An 18,415-nucleotide genomic window follows, 5' to 3' on the forward strand; every position below is an offset into this window, starting at 1 on the left:
GGGAAACAGAGGTAATGCAGATGTCCTATAAGGTTAACAATTATTCTGTATTATATTCTCTGCACCTTTACCAGTTGTAGGTCTGTGTGTTAACTGCCACCTATTTCAGAATGAAGACACTGATCAAAGTTGGAAGGTTCACTAGCCTATGAGTATAATGGTAAGTTATTACCACTCAGTTTACTACTATCCCATTTATCACAACACTAGTGGTAGTTCTCCTAGAGCTCACAGGCCGCACAATCACAAGTTTAGGACCCTGAAAATGGTTCCATTTTGTAGAATAGGCATTAAATCCAATCAAAAAATGTCTGGTAAATGTATTACTTTAACATTCAGGCCACTATATATCCTTGGTCAAGTCTTGCCAGGCCAATCACTAGTGTAGCTCACAAGCCTATAGTTATCTAAGATTGGTGATCTGCTTTCTCTTTCAGTAGCTTTAAAGCGCCCTCCAATACTATGAAAGTTAAACAGTATAGGGAAGGTTACATGTAAATACAAGCTTGATTCCCCTTTGGTCTATGACTCAATTCTGTGGTGTCTTCAGCAATAAGGCTTTGCTGTAAAATTCTGGAATATAATCAAGAACACTTGAACTAGTCTGTAATTTTTAGTCAAATCTCACTGGCTAATAACTACTGAGGAAATAACCCATTCCTGACACTAATCGTTTTACTTGTTAGTTTGTAATGTCTAGTGTAGTCATTCTCTCCCTTTTATAGGATGCTTCCATTTAGTCTCTGCTTTTATATGTATGTATGTATATATATATATATATATAAATTAGGAAGCATGTATGAGAGTAGGTTTTCACAGGACTTTTTAAAAGGTCTTTAATGTTAGCTTATACTTTCCCATAATCCCTCCTCTATCCTACCCTCCAATGCTTAAAAATATGGTATATTTACACAACAGAATATTTTCCAGATGTTAAGAAAAAATATTATGAAATTTACTGATAAATGGGTAGAGGTGGGACCATTCATTCTGAGTGATATGATGTAAACCCAGAAAGACAAATGTCATGTTTTTCTCTGTTATAGATATTATCTTTGTACTCTCAGATTTGCATGTTTCAGTTGGAATAGCAGTGGAGGTTAGGGAATAAGTATGTGGCCAGATGGGAGGTCCTTAAGTGGTTTAAAGGAATAAATAGGAACATGAAACAGAGATGGTTACATGAGGCAAGGGATTATTTAACAATATGAATTTCCAGATGATGTGTGAATAATGCTCATCTTTACTGCATTACTTGTATTAGTTGTTGCTCACAAACATCATGCAATAAAGTCTTATGGCCACCACTATACCAATTATAAGTTAGAATGGAGGATGAAAACCTTGCTTGTGTGAAATATAATTACTAACTTATCACTATGTTAAGTAATTCATAACTTAGGGGGTCTTAAAACTCTGGGAACTGCATCTGCTTCTAGTTTGTTTCTCCAGAGACCACTCCACACTTCTCAACCATACCTTTGTAATTCTTCACTCCACAAGATAGGTGCATATCCCTCCCGACTCTTTTGAGAAATGTTTTATTTTCTTTTCCATTCAACAAAGTTAAACTATAACCAACAATGAAACACACACACACACACACACACACACACACACACACACACACACACACACTTTCCTTACATGGAAGATATCATTGAGTAGCCATTTCTGATTTATTTGCTTTTAGAATGTGTTACATAGTTATAAAATGTCAAGAGCCATCTAGGAAAGGCTAACGGCTAGCAGGTGATCTTCCTGAGATGTTTCATCATGGAACTAAAATGAATGAGTCTTTGGAGGCAGGGCCCAAGGGACAAATCTCAGGATTAATTTCTGTAGCTGATATGCCTTTTCTGTCCTTTTAAAATTAATATTATAATCCCTGGGCATTAGCCGACTCTATTGGGCAGATTTCTGCAGATCAATGAAGATGTACTGTCTTCCCCTTCCTTTTAAAAAGTATTTATTTTTCTTTTATTATTTTATTTATTTACATTTCAAATGTCTCTTTTCTCTGGCCCCCATCTGCTAGCTTCCCCACTCCATCACTTATTCCCTTGTAGTAATGCTATATAGACAGATGATTTCTTAATTACTAATGATAATTTTATAAGAATTCCTAAAATTATACTAATAAATATTAAGTTCTTTATAATAGGACTGTTATTAATGTCCTCTTTGATATGAAAATAGCAATCAGTACTCTGCCAGGATTCATGTGTCATGAGTTAATTGCTTCTGAGATAGAAAGCAGGCATTTACAACATAGAATACATTTCTCAAAGCTGTAAAACAAGTAGCCAAAGGTCATAAAAAGAAATGATTTATTGTAGGTGCAAGGATAGAAGATAAAATATTGATAGGGTTTATCCATACAAAACTTCAATGCTAATTTAGACATGAAAATTGTAGTTTTAAACTCTCAATGAACCTATGGAGCTAGTGACAGATAATGAATATCTAGCTAAATAACAAGTCTTAATGTAAACACATGTAAACATCTCTGTTGTGAACTTCTTATTCAATTTATGATTTGAATTTTTGTTTGAACTTTTAGTGAACTATATTTTAAAAATGATGCTTATAAAATATGATCTATTCTTCTAAAAAAGGTACTAAATACTAGGAGTGGTATCATTAGGGCAGAAGCTGAGAGCAGAATGCAGAATGTAGAAAGAGAATTAGAAATTAAGGTATAGTAAAATATAACAAAGCGTGAGAGAGAGATGAGACCAAGAAGTCATAGGGAAAGCAGAAAAAGCTGGCAATTATTTCCTTACCATGGGATGATACATGTCTTAATATCAAGACTCACTTAATCTTACTAAAGAGGACAAGGCTTTTTCCTTACAGACATGGGTTTAATTCATTTAGCAATAAAAAGGAAGGATCTTTTATTTTTCTCTATGCAATAAAAATTGGACTTCATTTTTCATCCACAATAGGTGAGTTCTTCTGCACTGTCCCTTGGGGTTTTGTTCCATATGTACATGTAAGTTTGGATTCATGTGTGTGTGTGTAAATATAAGTAGCTAAACCCAGTACGAATGTATGAAGGTGTATAACTGTGTGTGCATAAATGGATATATGTATGTACATGTGTTTATGAATATTTGTTTGTGTAAAAGTTTTTCCTTCACCTAGCATGTCTCTCTTCTCCTGGCTCTGCTTTTTGCTCCAAATCTCTACCTCATTTGACAAATGTGAGGCTAGGCTTCTGAGAAAGAAAGAAGCCCCAACAATTAATCCTTAACTTAATCCTGCTGTTAAGCAACAAGTGTCAATAGGTCCAGAGGCTTGCAACTTCTGATCTGACTAACTGAAAGTCAAGATGTGTAAACCTTATTTTAGAAAGCAACCTTCCAAAATCTTACAAAACCAAGTTTTCCTCTGCTGACACTCTTTCCCCTCATGTATCTGCAAAAGAGAACTAGAGCTCTGGAGCTTATTCTCTGGCAATAACAAACAAAACAAACAAACAAAAACCCTCCTTATTGCAGTTTTGTTTGTTGGAGTATCTGCCCCAAGTATATTGTTGTGTGTCCTAGTTCTAAAGGTGGACTTGAACATCTGGTTTCATTGTAATTATTAGATACTTCTCTACTTTTCCCTACTCTTTCCAAGCTCAAATTGGAAGACCATTGTCAGTTGCATCTCCTCTGATTTCTTAGGATAGTGCTGCCTTCAAGTAGGTTTGTTCTTCTTTAAAGTTAATTTCTTTCTCACCTTATGTACAATTTAGTTAGTTGAAAGTTTCCTACTATTGGCTGTGATTTTTCTTTTCTCTCTTCCTTAATGCTGTTCACCACAGTTATTTCTCTTTCAAATCCTTGCAAATAACTTACTTCGAGAAACTAACAAATTAAATGGCTAGAGGAATTTCAATAACAATAGCAGATGAATCCATATTCAATAAGAATTTGGATGGACATACCTAAACAAAATGAAAACATAAAAATTGGATTTTCTGAAAATAGGAGAGGGCATCTCTGGGATGACCTATAAACTCAGAACAAGGGAACCTTCCAGGAATCTATGTGGTGTTGCTAAGACTCCTAGCAACAGGGGATATGGAACTTGAACTGGCTGCCTCCTATAACCAGGCAAGCCTTCTAATGGGGTGATGGGGACATCAACTCAGCTATGAAACTTTTGACCCACAATTCGTTCTGCCTTCAAGATGTGCAGGGATAAAGATGGAGCAGAAATTGAGGAAATGGCTAACCAAGTACTGGCCGAATTTGAGACTCAGCCCACGAGAGAGAGAGAGAGCCAACCCCTGACTCTATTAATGATATTCTGTTATTCTTGCAGACAGGAGCCCAGCATAACTGTCTTCTGAGAAGCTTACCCCAGAAGCTACTGGAAACAGTAGAGACCTACAGCCAAACCGTAGGTGGAACATGGGGAATATTGTGGAAGAGGAGAAAGGGTTGAAGTAGCCAGAGGTCAAGGACAGCACAAGAAAACCGACAGAGAAAACTAACCTTGGCCCACAGGGACTCACGGAGACTGATCCAAGTAGCATACATGGAATGGACCTACATCCCCTACCCATATGTAACAGATATGCAACTTGGTCTTCATGTGGGACTCCTAACAACTAGAGCAGGGGCTGTCTATGACTATGCTGCTTGCCTTACAGTCCCTTTTCCCTAATTGGACTGACTAGTCTAGCTTCAATAGGAGAAGATGTGCATCCTCTTACTGAAACTTGATATAGAAAGGTAGGTCGATATCCATAGTAGGCCTCCCCTTCTCTGAGGAGAAAGGGAGGGGCACATCAAGTGAGGTGAGTTGAGATGGAGGGACTGGGAAGAGAGGAGGGAGAGGAAACTGTGATGGGGATGGACAACAAATAATCAGTTAATGAAAAACTTGGAATTCCTACGTTATTCACTCTTAAGAAACTTTTATCTCTGCTCAACTCTAAATACCTCTGTCTTCCTAATTTTTAATTCCTGTAAGTTTCTATTATTTGTTTCAGTCTTCTCAGCTTTATTATATTCTAAGTGAATGCTGGTCAATCTTATATATAATAATTTTTGGAAATAGAATGATACTGAGAGAATCTGTAGAAAATAAATTTGTAGAGGCTTTATAATATTTAGCCTTTATAATATAGATGCCATATTTTCATTCACATTTATCTTTCTTAGCTAAATTTACATAAGTCATGAGTTATTCTCCAAATCCTTGTGGGTGTTATGTCATTGACAAGTTGTCCATGGCCCAATAGAATCCAAGCGAAGTTTTAAAGAGCTGGTAGCTTTGAGAGGTAGATCTTAGGAAGATTATTTGAAATAATAGTAATCATTTGAGTAATGCTCTGAAAGGTATAGAGAGAACTGGTGGGTACAGGAGTCATGGGAATCTTCCATATAACTCTACTACTATGAAAGAAGTTCATGGTACAGAGGAGATCTTTGTGAAGATGCAATGAAATGTAAGATAAATGTAGAAAACGATACTAAGGGTTGTAATTTATTTTATGTGTGTGTGTGTGTGTGTGTGTGTGTGTGTGTGTGTGTCTGTGTGAATTTAGAACACGTGCATTCTAGAACTAAGTTTCATTCATGAGTCACTGATGTGAGTGCTAGGAACTTAGGTCCCTGAAAAAGCAGTAGATCTCATACCCACCGAGCCATGTGTATATATCTTTTATAATCCTTATATAATTTTGAATTAACCACAAGCCACTAAACATTCTTATAAATCATAATATATGCTAAGTGCTCAGATAAGTGCTATAAAACTCAAGGTAAAGAATAAACACTCCTGTAGCAGCTAAATACAAGAGCACTGAGATATCTCTCCCCTTCTGTAATCTTTATTCTTATAGTTGTCAGTGCCTGAGGAATAGAATTTTAATTTAGCACAATGTTTATCAGCATATACACATCACAATGTTAAACAAAGATAAAAACTAACAATAACGATATGCAGAATAAAACATGATGCCTTGTATAGATCAGAGCTTCAAGTAAGATTCCTTATCCAGACTTTCCCAGGTGGTAATGTCATGAATCCTGCATATTAGCAGTGATGATCATTCTTAAAGTGTGGAGAATTTACATAATGTAATGATTATAGACATACAATGATTGGCAGAATATTTGAACCATGTATAATTGCTCATTTTAGGCTGCTGAATAGAATAACTATAGTTTTACTCTTTCATAATTCTAAGTAGTTTCCATGACCATTGATGTCTTAGTACAGACACATTATACCATTTCCCTCTGATCTGACCACCTATAATGATAGTCAGGCTTTGAAAGTTACAGGGAAATCAAGGAGGAAGGAGGCCGTCAGGATAGAGTTTGGTTAAAGCCTCTTTACAAGTGAGAATCAAGAATTTCAGCATAGTTAACAACTACTTAATGCGTGGTTTTTCTTCCTTCTCTCCTGAAAACCAGGAATTTTCTAGAAATATTACCAGACATCCTCTGTACAATTCTAATGGTATTTGGTTTTACCTTAACAGATTTTAATGCCATCCAAAGTATCTCCAGAACTACGCTATAATCTTAGTTATTAAATGAGGGTGAAGAGCACACAAACGTTTCTTACCAACATTTGGAGATTTGCAACTAATGCTAAAACAATTAATTGTGATATTGCCATGAAGAGATATATACTTGGGCATGAATTACATTTCGTGAGTACTTTCCTACCCTTATACCTTGTGTTTAAGATCTATTTTTTCTTCTCTTTTGTTGGATATTTTCTTCCGTCCTTTCTTTCTTTCTTTCTTTCTTTCTTTCTTTCTTTCTTTCTTTCCTTCCTTCCTTCCTTCCTTCCTTCCTTCCTTCCTTCCTTCCTTCCTTCCTTCCTTCCTTCTTTCTTTCTTTCTTTCTTTCTTTCTTTCTTTCTTTCTTTCTTTCTTTCTTTCTTTCTTTCTTTCCACACAGAGAGGTTTAATGAGAGGACATGAGACAAGGGAGAGTGACGAGAGAGTAGAGTAGAAGAGAGGAGTAGAGGCCAGCCATGAGCATGAGGAGAGAAGTGGGGAGGGGAATGGCAAGAGACAAAGGGGAAAGAGGGAGGAGCAAGAGAGAACAAGAGCAATAGGAAGAGCGGATATTTTCTTTATTTACATTTCAAATGTTATACTATTCCCTGATTTCCCCTCCTGAAACCCCCTATCCCATCTGCCCTCCCCCTGCTTCTATGAGAGTGTTCTCCCTCTCACCTACCCACTCTCTTCCTTCCTCCTCCCAATCCTGGCATTCCCCTCACTGGTGCACTAAGACTTCACAGGACCAAGGGCCTCTCCTCCCATTGATGCCCTACAAGGCCATCCTCTGCTATACATGAGGCTGGGGCCACCGGTTGTTCTATGTGTACTCTTTGGTTGGTGGTTTAGTCCCTGGGAGTTCTGGGGTGTCTGGTTGGTTGATATTGTTCTTTAAATGGGGTTGCAGACCCTTCAGCTACTTCGGTCCTTTCTCATTGAGGACCCTGTCAGTCCAGTGGTTGGCTGTGAGCATCCGCCTCTGTAAAATATCTTTTAGTAAACTCTACTTGGTGAAACCCACTTTCATGTTCTCGGGTGTGTTTTGCTTCTTTATCTTGATGCCTTTCTTCTTATTTTTAATAATACTCCAACTCTGTTTCATGTTTTGGTTATTGTTGGATGTTGAAGCCATGAATCCTGGAATTATGCTCCCAAAATATGTCTCAATTAAGGTCCCTAAAATATCAATGAAATTCTTCATGCTACTTAAGGTGTCAACATAGAGCTGTCTTGGGGATGTCAGTGCCCATCGATCCATCTCTAGTCTGTCTAGTTAATTATTCAGCTGTGGTTTCCTTTCAAGGGAATACCCTGGATTGCCCACATGCCAATTGTTTTACATTAGTCAGAATTAGATAATTTCTTTTAATTCCATTTTTTCATCTATAATAGGAAAATAATTAAGTCATCTTACTGGTGGGATTATTGTAAGAGTACATAATCTTCCAAACCCACTAGAAAAATGCCCATTACTTAGCCCTGGCCATACTCAGCAAGTGCCAAGAATTAGGATTATGAATCCAATTATTATGAACACATAAAATTTAATTGATGTACAATATTTTTCAATTGTATTTTTTCTTTCTTGTAGAATGATTAGAATTTTTATGCCAACAGTGAATTAATCTGGTGTTCGATTTAATATTAAAATAAGTTATCTTGTTTCTTCAAAACAAATAATAATGAATCAAGACAAAGAAGTAAAAAATATACTTTGAGTATAAAAGGAAAATAGGTTAAAATAGTTATAGAAATTAATCTATTGTGTTATATGTCAATACCTAGTAAGAATATTTTATAATTTCTCATTTGTTATGGTAAATAAACATCAACATATATAATTTTCTCTTTTATATAACATCTTTATATTTTAATAGAATATTTCAAAAATTTTATTGACAGGTATCAGTGATAATTTTAAGTTATTTTTTCTCTTTCACATTTCCTTTTTTATTGGATATTTTTTATTTACATTTCAAATGTCATTCCCTTTACTGGTTTACCCACCATAAGTCCCCTATCCCATCCCTCCTCCCTCTTCTTCTATGAGAGTGTTCCTGCTTCTACTCCCCAACTACCCCCCCACCCGCCTTGACATTCCCTTACACTGGGGGTCCAGCCTTGGCAAGACCAAGGGATTTTCCTCCCATTGGTGCCCAACAAAGCCATCCTCTACTACATATGCAGCTGGAGCCATGGGTCTGTCCGTGTGTACTCTTTGGGTAGTCGTTTAGTCCCTGGGAGTTCTGGTTGGTTGGTATTGTTGTTCTTATAAGTTTGCATGCTCCTTTAGCTCCTTCATTCGTTTCTCTAACTCCTCAAATGGGGACCCTATTCTCAGTTCAATGGTTCGCTGCTAGCATTTGCCTCTGTAGTTTTCATGTTATTGTTTCTATTTCCATTTTTAGACCCTTTACAGATTTGTTCAATTCCTTCACCTGTTTGGTTGTTTTTTCCTTTAATTCTGTAAGGAATTTTTGTGTTTCCTCTTTAAGTGCTTCTACTTGTTTACCTGTGTTGTCCAGTATTTTGTTAAGGGAGTTATTTATGTCTCCCCTTGAGCTGGATTCCATTTTGGGCCTGTTGCTGAACCTCCTTTTCCCCAGGTTCTTCTCCATTTTTGGACCTGCAATTTTTTCAGACAGTTATAATTATGGGTCAGAATTTTTGGCTGTGGAATGGCAACCCCATCCCTCACTTGATGCCCTGTCTTTCTACTGGAGGTGGGCTCTACAAGTTCCCTCTTCCCACTGTAGGGCATTTTATCTAAGGTCCCTCCCTTTCACTCCTGAGAGTTTCTCACCTCCCAGACCTCAGGCACATTCTGGAGGGTCCCCTACCCCACCTCCTACCTCCAGAGGTTGCCTGCTTGCATTCTTTCTGCTGGCCTTCAGGGCTTCAGTCTTGTGTCCCCCACCCAAGAGGGGATCATGTTCCACTCTTCCCTCCCTGTTCCCTTTCCCACCTAGATCACTCAGTCCCTGTTCTCTGATTGCTTTCTTCTACCTCCGGAGTGGGACTGAAGCATTCTCACTTGAACCCTTTGACTTGTTAAACTTTTTGAATTACGTGGATTGTATTATGGGTATTCTAGACTTTTTTTTTTAAGCTAATATCAGCTTATTAGAGAATACATACCAGAAATGTCCTTCTGGGTCTGATTTACCTCACTGAATTTTATTGAGAATTCTTTCTTTCTTTCTTTCTTTCTTTCTTTCTTTCTTTCTTTCTTTCTTTCTTTCTTTCTTTCCTTCCTTCCTTCCTTCCTTCTGTCTTTTTTCTTTCTTTCTTTCTTTCTTTCTTTCTTTCTTTTTCTTTCTTTCGTCTATTTGATTTTTTTATTTACATTTCAAATGTTATCCCCTTTCCTGGTTTCCTGTCCATAAACACCCTATCCCATCCCACCTCCCCCTGCTTCTATGAGGGTGTTTCTCCCACCCACCCATCCACCCCTTCCTGCCTCCCTGCCCTGACATTCCCCAAGAATTTTTGCATCTATGTTCATAAGTGAAATTGGCCTGAAGTTCTCTTTCTTTGTTGAGTCTTTGTATAGTTTAGGAATCAAGGTGACTGTGCCTTCATAGAATGATTTATATAGTATTCCTTCTGTTTCTATTTTGTGAAATAATTTGAGGAGTATTGGTATTAGCTGTGCTTTGTAGTATGGTAGAATTCTGTACTACAACCTGGGCCTTTTTTGGGTTGGGAGACTTTTAATGACTGCTTATACTTCCTTAGGGTTACGGGACTGTTAAGGTAGTTTACAAGATCTTGATTTAACTTTGTTTTATGGTATATGTCTAGAAATTTATCGATTTTGTTCAGATATTCCATTTTTGTGGAGCTTAGGCTTTTGAAGTAAGATCTAATGATTTTTTTTATTTCCTCAGTTTCTGTTGTTATAGCTCGCTTTTTTATGTCTGATTTTGTTAATGTGAATACTGTTTCTGTGTCTTTTAGTTAGTTTAGCTAAAGGTTTATCTATCTTTTTTATTTTCTCAAAGAACCAGCTCTTGATTTTGTTGATTCTTTGTATTGTTCTCTTTGTATCTAACTGGTTGATTTCAGCCCAGAGTTTGACGATTTCCTGCCATCAACTCCTCTTAGGTGTGTTTACTTCCTTTTGTTCTAGAGTTTTCAGGTGTGCTGTTAAGGTATGCGATTTTTCCACTTTCTTTATGAAGGCACTTAGTGCTATGAAATTTCCTTTTAGCACTGTTTTCATTGTGTCCCATAAGTTTGGGTATATTGTGTCTTTACTTTCACTGAATTCTAGGGAGTCTTTAATTTATTTATTTTTTATTTCTTCCCTGATTAAATTATTATTGAGTAGACAGTTGTTTAGTTTCCATGAGTTTGTGGCGTTTCTGTAATTTCTGTTGTTTTTTGAAGTTCAGTACCAGTTCACAGAAATCTGATGGACTGCAAGGGGTTATTTCAATTTTCTTGTATTTTTTGATGTCTGTTTTGTGATTATACATAGTCAATTTTGAGTAAGGTTTCCAGAGGTGCTGAAAAGAATGTTTATTCTCTTGTTTTTTTCGGTAAAAGAGTTCTGTAGATATCGTTTAAATCCATTTGGTTAAATCCACTTCTGTTAGTTTTATTGTTTCTCTGTTTAGTTTCTGTTTCAATGACCTGTCCATTGGTGAGAGTGGGGTGTTGAAGTCTCCCAATATTACAGTGTGGGGTGAAATGTGTGTTTTGAGCTTTAGTTTCTTTTACAAATGCAGGTGCCCTTGCATTTGGGGCTCAGATATTCAAAATCGAGACATCATCTTGGTTGATTTTTCTTTTGATGAATATGAAGTGTTCTTCCCCATCTCTTTTGATAACTTTTGATTGAAGTCTATTTTATTAGATATTAGAATTTCTACTCCTCTTTTTTGGGGGATCTGTTTACTTAGAAAATGTTTTCCAGCTCTTTACTCTAAGCTGCTGTCTATCTTTGCTGCTGAAGTGTGTTTCTTGTATGGAGCAGAATGATAGATACTGTCTATGTATCCAGACTCTTAGCCCACATCTTTTCATTGAATCCATTGATATTGAGAGATATTACTGACCAGTGATTGCTAGTTCCTGTTATTTTATTGTTGGAAGTGAAATCCTGAAATCCCCCCACCTCTCTCTCTCTCTCTCTCTCTCTCTCTCTCTCTCTCTCTCTCTCTCTCTCTCTCTCTGTGTGTGTGTGTGTGTGTGTGTGTGTGTGTGTGTGTGTGATTCTAGGTCTCTTCTTTTTGGGTTTGCTGTGAGATGATTAACTTCTTATGTTTCCTTGGGTGGAGTTATCCTACTTTTGTTGGAGTATTCCCTTTAGTATCCTCTGTAGGGCTGGATTCACAGAAAGATATTGTTTAAATTTGGTTTGTCATGAAATATTTTGATTTTTCTCATCTATGGCTATTGAGAATTTTGATGAGTTTAATAGTCTGGACTGACATCTGTGAACCCTTTAGGGTTTGCAAGACTTCTGTCCTGCCTCTTCTGGCTTTTAGGGTCTCTTTTGAGAAGAAGGGTGTCATTCTTATAGATCTTCATTTATATGTTACTTGGCCTTTTTCCCTTAATATTCTTTCTTTGTTCTGTCTATGCAGTGTTTTGATTGTTATGTGATGAGATTTTCTTTTCCAATCTATTTGGTGTTCTACCAGCTTTTTCTATGTTTATAGACATCTCTTTTTTAGGTTAGGGAAGATTTCTTCTGTGATTTTGTTGAAGATATTTTCTGGCCCCTTGAACTGGGAATCTTCACCTTCTTCTATTCTTATTATTCTTATGTTTGGTCTTTTTAAGGTGTCCCACATTTCTTCATTGCTTAGATTTAGGAACATTTGGCATTTTCTTTGTTCAATGAATCTATTTCTTGTATGATATCTTTTTCCCCTGAGATTCCCTCATCTATCTCTTGTATTCTATTGGTGATGCTTGAATCTTTAATTCTTGTCCTTTTTCCTAGGTTTTCTCACTCCAGGTTTACATCCATTTGTGTTTTCTTTAATGCTTGTATTTCTACTTTTAGGTCACAGTTATTCATTTCCTTTATCCATTTGACTGTATTTTCCTGGGCTTACTTAAGGCACTTATTTGTTTCCTCTTTCAGGGCTTCTACCTGTTTTATTTTGCTTTCCTGTATTTAAGGGAATTATTTATATCCTCTTTAAGCACCTCTGTTATCTTCAGGAAATGAGATTTATTGTCACAGTCATGGTTTTGGCCCTTCTGGTTGTCTCTGGTATTGGTTGGCCTGAAAATTCCTTGTTGGAACAGGCTACCTGGAAATCAGGTAAGGCTGTGTGTCTTCGGTTTGAGCAGCCCTCCTGTGTGTTACGTTAGAGGCCTCTTGGGATGCTGGCAGAGCCATGGAGAGGAGCATCATCTTTCCTGTTCTGTGAATTCCGCTGGTTCAGGTGTGGACTGGAAGGAAGATGGAAGTCCAATCTTCATGGCAGAGCCCAAAGCTGCTAAGCTTGTTGGGGTCTCTGGTGGCAAAGTGTTTTGGGTAGATGGGTGGGTTCCTTATCTGTGTGTGTCATATAGATCCAGGCTCTTGGAAAGCAGGCAAAACTGTGGGTTGGGTGTCACACCCACTGCTCTGGGGTTGCTGCTGTTGGAGTAGACTGGAAGTCTGAAAACTTGATACTATTAATCAAATGTTTTCTACTATACAAAAAGTTTTTAAAAGTAAATTAAATATTGCAAAAACCTAAATCTTATTTATAGGAATGAAGTGAGTATTTTTTCATTGCACTTTGGAGAATCCTGTGATTTCTCCATTCCTGATCTGGAGTCACAGCTCATGCATAGAACAATAATGCTATTTTTTGCACAGAATATTAGTAATGAATCACAAAAAAATCAAAGAAAATTCTTGGACCTTTTATTTTTTCTTAAATTATTTATAAGTTTTAAAGATTGTTTTACCCATCTATTTCTGCATAACAAATCATAATGAATAAAATGATTCATAACAACAAATGTTTTAGATATGTTTAATTGTGGTATATGGTTTTTGTTTTTAAAATTATAACTTTTTCATAATAAAGGATAGAATAACATACTTTTTTGGATTTTAAATTTTCTTAATTTTTTTCTTTTTTTCCCCATCTTTATTATATTGGGTATTTCTTATTTACATTTCAAATGTTATTCCCTTTCTCAGTTTCCAGGCCAACATCACTCTAACCCCTCTCCCTCCCCTTCTATATTGGTGTTCCTCATCCTACCCCCATTACCGCCCTCCCCTCCAAGAATCCCGCTCACTGAGGGTCCAGCCTTGGCAGGACCAAGGGCTTCCCCTTCCACTAGTGCCCTTACTAGGCTATTCATTGCTATCTATGCAGTTGGAGCCCAGGGTCAGTCCAGGTATAGTCTTTGGGTAGTGGCTTAGTCCCTGGAAGCTCTGGTTGGTTGGCATTGTTGTTCATATGGGGTCTCAAGCCCCTTCAGCTCTTTCAGCTCTTTCTCTGATTTCTTCAACACGTGTCCCGTTCTCAGTTCAGTGGATTGCTGCTGGCATTCGCCTATGTATTTGTTGTATTCCGGCTGTGTCTCTCAGGAGAGATCTACATCCGGTTCCTGTCAGCCTGCACTTCTTTTCTTCATCCATCTTATCTACTTTGGTGGCTGTATATGCATGGGTCACATGTGGGTCAGGCTCTGAATGGGCGTTCCTTCAGCCTGTGTTCTAAACTTTGCCTCCCTATCCCCTCCCAAGGGTATTCGTGTTTCCCTTTTAATGAAGTAGTGAAGCATTCACATTTTGGTCATCCTTCTTGAGTTTCATGTCTTCTGTGCATCTAGGGTAATAGCCACTTATCAATGAGTGCATACCATGTGTGTTTTCCTGTGATTGGGTTACCTCACTCAGGATGATATTTTCTAGTTCCCTCCATTTGCCTATGAATTTCATAAAGTCATTGTTTTTGATAGCTGAGTAGTACTCCATTGTGTAGATGCACCACATTTTCTGTATCCATTCCTCTGTTGAAGGGCATCTGGATTCTTTCCAGGTTCTGGCTATTATAAATAAGGCTGCTATGGACATAGTGGAGCATGTGTCTTTTTTATACATTGGGGCATCTTTTGGGTATATGCCCAAGAGAAGTATAGCTGGGCCCTCAGGTAGTTCAATGTCCAATTTTCTGAGGAACCTCCAGACTGATTTCCAGAATGGTCGTACCAGTGTGCAACCCCACCAACAATGGATGAGTGTTCCTCTTTCTCACATCCTCGCCAGCATCTGCTGTCGCCAAAATTTTTGATCTTAGCCATTCTGATGGTGTGAGGTGGAATGTCTGGGTTGTTTTGATTTGCATTTCCCTTATGACTAAAGATTTGAACATTTCTTTAGGTGCTTCTCACCCATTCGACATTCCTCAGCTGTAAATTCTTTGTTTAGCTCTGAACCCCATTTTTTTTTTTTTACCCAGGAGTCCGACTTTATTAATTTTCCACTGCAGGCCCCTCAGAATATACACCTTTTCTGCATATAGAGAAAACAGAGATTTTCATCACTTCTAGGCAGAATTTTGAATCATTGTTCACAATGACCTTCTTGTATACAAGCAATTTCCTCTGACAATCACAAGACAATTGTGAACTAAAACATTAATCACTCCACATATAACCACAGACCAATTTCAGGTTGATATTCTCTCTCTCTCTCTCTCTCTCTCTCTCTCTCTCTCTCTCTCATTTGAAACATAGTATCTTTATATAGCCTGGGTTGTTTTGAACTCACTCTATAGAGCATGCTGATCTAAAAATAACACAGAGATGTTCCTACCACTCTCCCTGAGGTCTGGAATTTAAATGTTTAACTTCTTTTTTTTTTATTTAGGCTTATTTATATTTTTCATAATGAACTAAATTATTAGAAAACATAATTCATTCTAGCATCACACGATTAATCTTATAAGTTATACATTTTTACCTAAAAAGTATGAAAACACTGAACAAAAAAAGCAGTGAAAGTTTTTGAGACATGGTACTGAAGGGTAAGATCAGTAATGTAAATTCCGCAATTAAATACACAAGAAAATATTTTCCTTTCTTCAAGTACAAACAATTCTATCAAAACATGTTTTTATTTTGTATTGTTTCTAATATGTGATTTGATCTTTTTGTTATTGCTCTGAAACAACCAGATATTCTAAAGGGAATGCATTATTGATTCATATGTGATCTAATACTCAGTAGAAATTCATTTTCTATTGAAAATAAAAGGAAGAGAATGCTAATTATCAATTTATCATTGCTACTCTTAACTTTATAAACGTAACTGTGGAGAATTGATTAAAACTTTGAAGTATAATCTATCCTACAATATATCATTACCAGAAATTACTGTTGGTTTGTTTATATAATTGTCTTTATTTTTTTTTAAGTTTATCTCATATCTTTTTTTAATTTTTTTTTCATTTTTTTCTTTCATATAGAAATAATATATAATTGCTTATACCATAGAGTTGATTTGGAAGCTAAATAAATTAACAAATGCTTAACACTTAAACATAATGATTATTAGCCATTGCTATTACCATTACAACTGGTCTGTGGTCACAGTGGATACCACCCCTTTGTGTCCATTTTGAGTCCAGCTCTGGTGACAAGTCCCAGCTTACTAGTTCTGAACCCCATTTTTTAATAGGGTTATTTGTCTCCCTGCGGTCTAACTTTGTGATTTCTTTGTATATTTTGGATATAAGCCCTCTATCAGTTGCAGAATTGGTAAAGATCTTTTCCCAATCTGTTGGTTGTTGTTTTGTCCTAACAACAGTGTCCTTTGCCTTACAGAAGCTTAGTAGTTTTATGAGATCCCACATGTCGACTCTTGATCTTAGAGCGTAAGCCATTGGTGTTTTGTTCAGGAAATTTTCTCCAGTGCCCATGTGTTCGAGATTCTTCCCCACTTTTTCTTCTCTCAGTTTTTTGTGTATCTGGTTTGATGTGGAGGTCCTTGATCCACTTGGATTTAATCTTTGTACAGGGTGATAAGAATGGATCGATCTGCAGTCTTCTACATGCTGACCTCCAGTTGAACCAGCACCATAGAATAACTTATTTTAGGCCCGGGTTCGATTCCCGGCCAATGCATGCGCTACTTTTTTTCTTTTTTTTCTTTTTTTTTTTTTTTTTTTCGGAGCTGGGGACCGAACCCAAGGCCTTGCGCTTTCTAGGCAAGCGCTCTACCACTGAGCTAAATCCCCAATCCCGTGCATGCGCTACTTTTGATCATGGGCTGGAGAGATGGCTCAGCCGTTAAAGGCTAGGCTCACAACCAAATATATAAGAATAACATATTTTCATCCACAAAATATTACTATATTTTGATTTCTGATCTGTGCTCCTTGGCAAAGAGCAAGTCGTGAAGTTAACTGTAACCAAATTTTGGGACAGTTTTGCTTTCTCATCCATAAATTTGACTGGAGAAGAGTCACTTCAATGTCTAATTTCTTTTATGGGTTTTCAACCTGACACTCTTTTGAATGATTTTTCTGTGTGTAAACTTATGTTTATATCTCTGAAAGGAAACTGGTAACTGATCAAAGCAATGACTACTTTCACATGTAAGTCTTATTTAGGGTTTCTACTGTTGCAGTGAAACACCATGATCACAAAGCAAAGCCAGTTGAGTTTATTTGGCTTATAATTCCCCATGGTTAATAAGGACAGGAACTCAAAAAGTACTGGAGTCTGGGGCAGGAACTGATGCAGAGGCCATGAATGAGTGCTGCTTACTGACTTGCTCTCCATGATTTCCTCAGTGGAATTGTTTCTTTTTGTCTGTTTTTAAATTTTTTATTGATTCTTTATAAATTTTACATCATGTACACCAGTCCAAATTATCTTCCTTCATATTTGCCCTCTGCCTTGCAGCCTCCCTTGGAAAGAAAATAAAAGCAAAAATAAAAATAAAAAACAAACATACAAGAATTTAAATAAAAACAACAAGAATAACAACAACAAAACCCACAAAAAAACTCTATCTCACCTTAGAAGCTACAATGCCTCGTGATGTGTCACGTGGTATACCTATCTGTTCAGACAGCTTTACTTGCAATGGATCATTGGACTGATTTGAGGACTCAGGCTTCTGCTACATAATCAATACTGGATCCTCATGGACTCCTTGTAATTATTCTATTGCTGTCCTATGTCATGGAGATCCTACAGGTTTAGTTGTGCAGGACTGGTCCCTTCATGGGCTCCAGCAGTTCACAGATGGGAAGATGTTTGGGTGGGTTAATTAAATCTCTGGTTTTGGACCTAAGTAATAGCTGAGTTGGTCAGTTTGCTAGCTATCCTGCATCAGTGCTACCTGGGCCAGCTTATCTGCTTTGCCCAGGTGAGGGGCAAGGCTCTCCAGCCTTCTATAAAGAGCTGTGTCTACTCTACCTTAACCACACTGCTCCATGGTCAGTGAGGAGTGGGACCAATTCCCCCACACCTACCTCCCTGGAAGCCAGCTTTCCCAAGTTCACAACAACAAGGCCAGCTCTACTGTGCTGCCTAGGCAAAGTATAGCACCTTAGTTTGCTTTCTCACAGAACCCAGGGCCACCAGTTCAGGCATGGCACCATCCAGAATGAGCTGGGTCCTCCCCATCAATTGATAATATAAAAAAATGTTCTATGTCCAGGTCTTATGGAAGCATTTTTCTCAATTGAGGTCATCTCCTTTCAGGTGACTCTAACTTGTGTCAACTTGACATAGGACTAGCCAGCACAGGCAACACATGTTTTGATTGGTACTTGTTTCAGAGTATGCGTGTCTTAAATGTACCTGAATCACTGCAAAGCTCATCCCAGCAGGCTTTTAAGTAGCCAGAAGTGTTTAATGAAGAGGCAGTGGCCATAGACACTCTCCATTTCATTTATATATTATTGC

The 18,415-nt window shown here is 37.3% G+C and overlaps 1 long non-coding RNA gene across 1 annotated transcript in view; it reads left to right on the plus strand.

Moving 5' to 3' along the window:
• Positions 1-4,074: 4,074 nt before the first annotated feature.
• LOC108350092 (uncharacterized) overlaps positions 4,075-18,415 on the plus strand; it is a 44,286-nt gene continuing 29,945 nt past the window's right edge. Inside the window, exons 1-2 of the long non-coding RNA XR_015678279.1 lie at positions 4,075-4,733; positions 6,494-6,667. This is a non-coding gene — a long non-coding RNA (uncharacterized LOC108350092). The remainder of the gene's footprint in view (positions 4,734-6,493; positions 6,668-18,415) is intronic.

The sequence above is a fragment of the Rattus norvegicus genome, chromosome 2, assembly GCF_021556685.1.
Source record: "Rattus norvegicus strain SHRSP/BbbUtx chromosome 2, alternate assembly SHRSP_T2T, whole genome shotgun sequence".
In the NCBI taxonomy this organism is placed as follows: domain Eukaryota; kingdom Metazoa; phylum Chordata; class Mammalia; order Rodentia; family Muridae; genus Rattus; species Rattus norvegicus.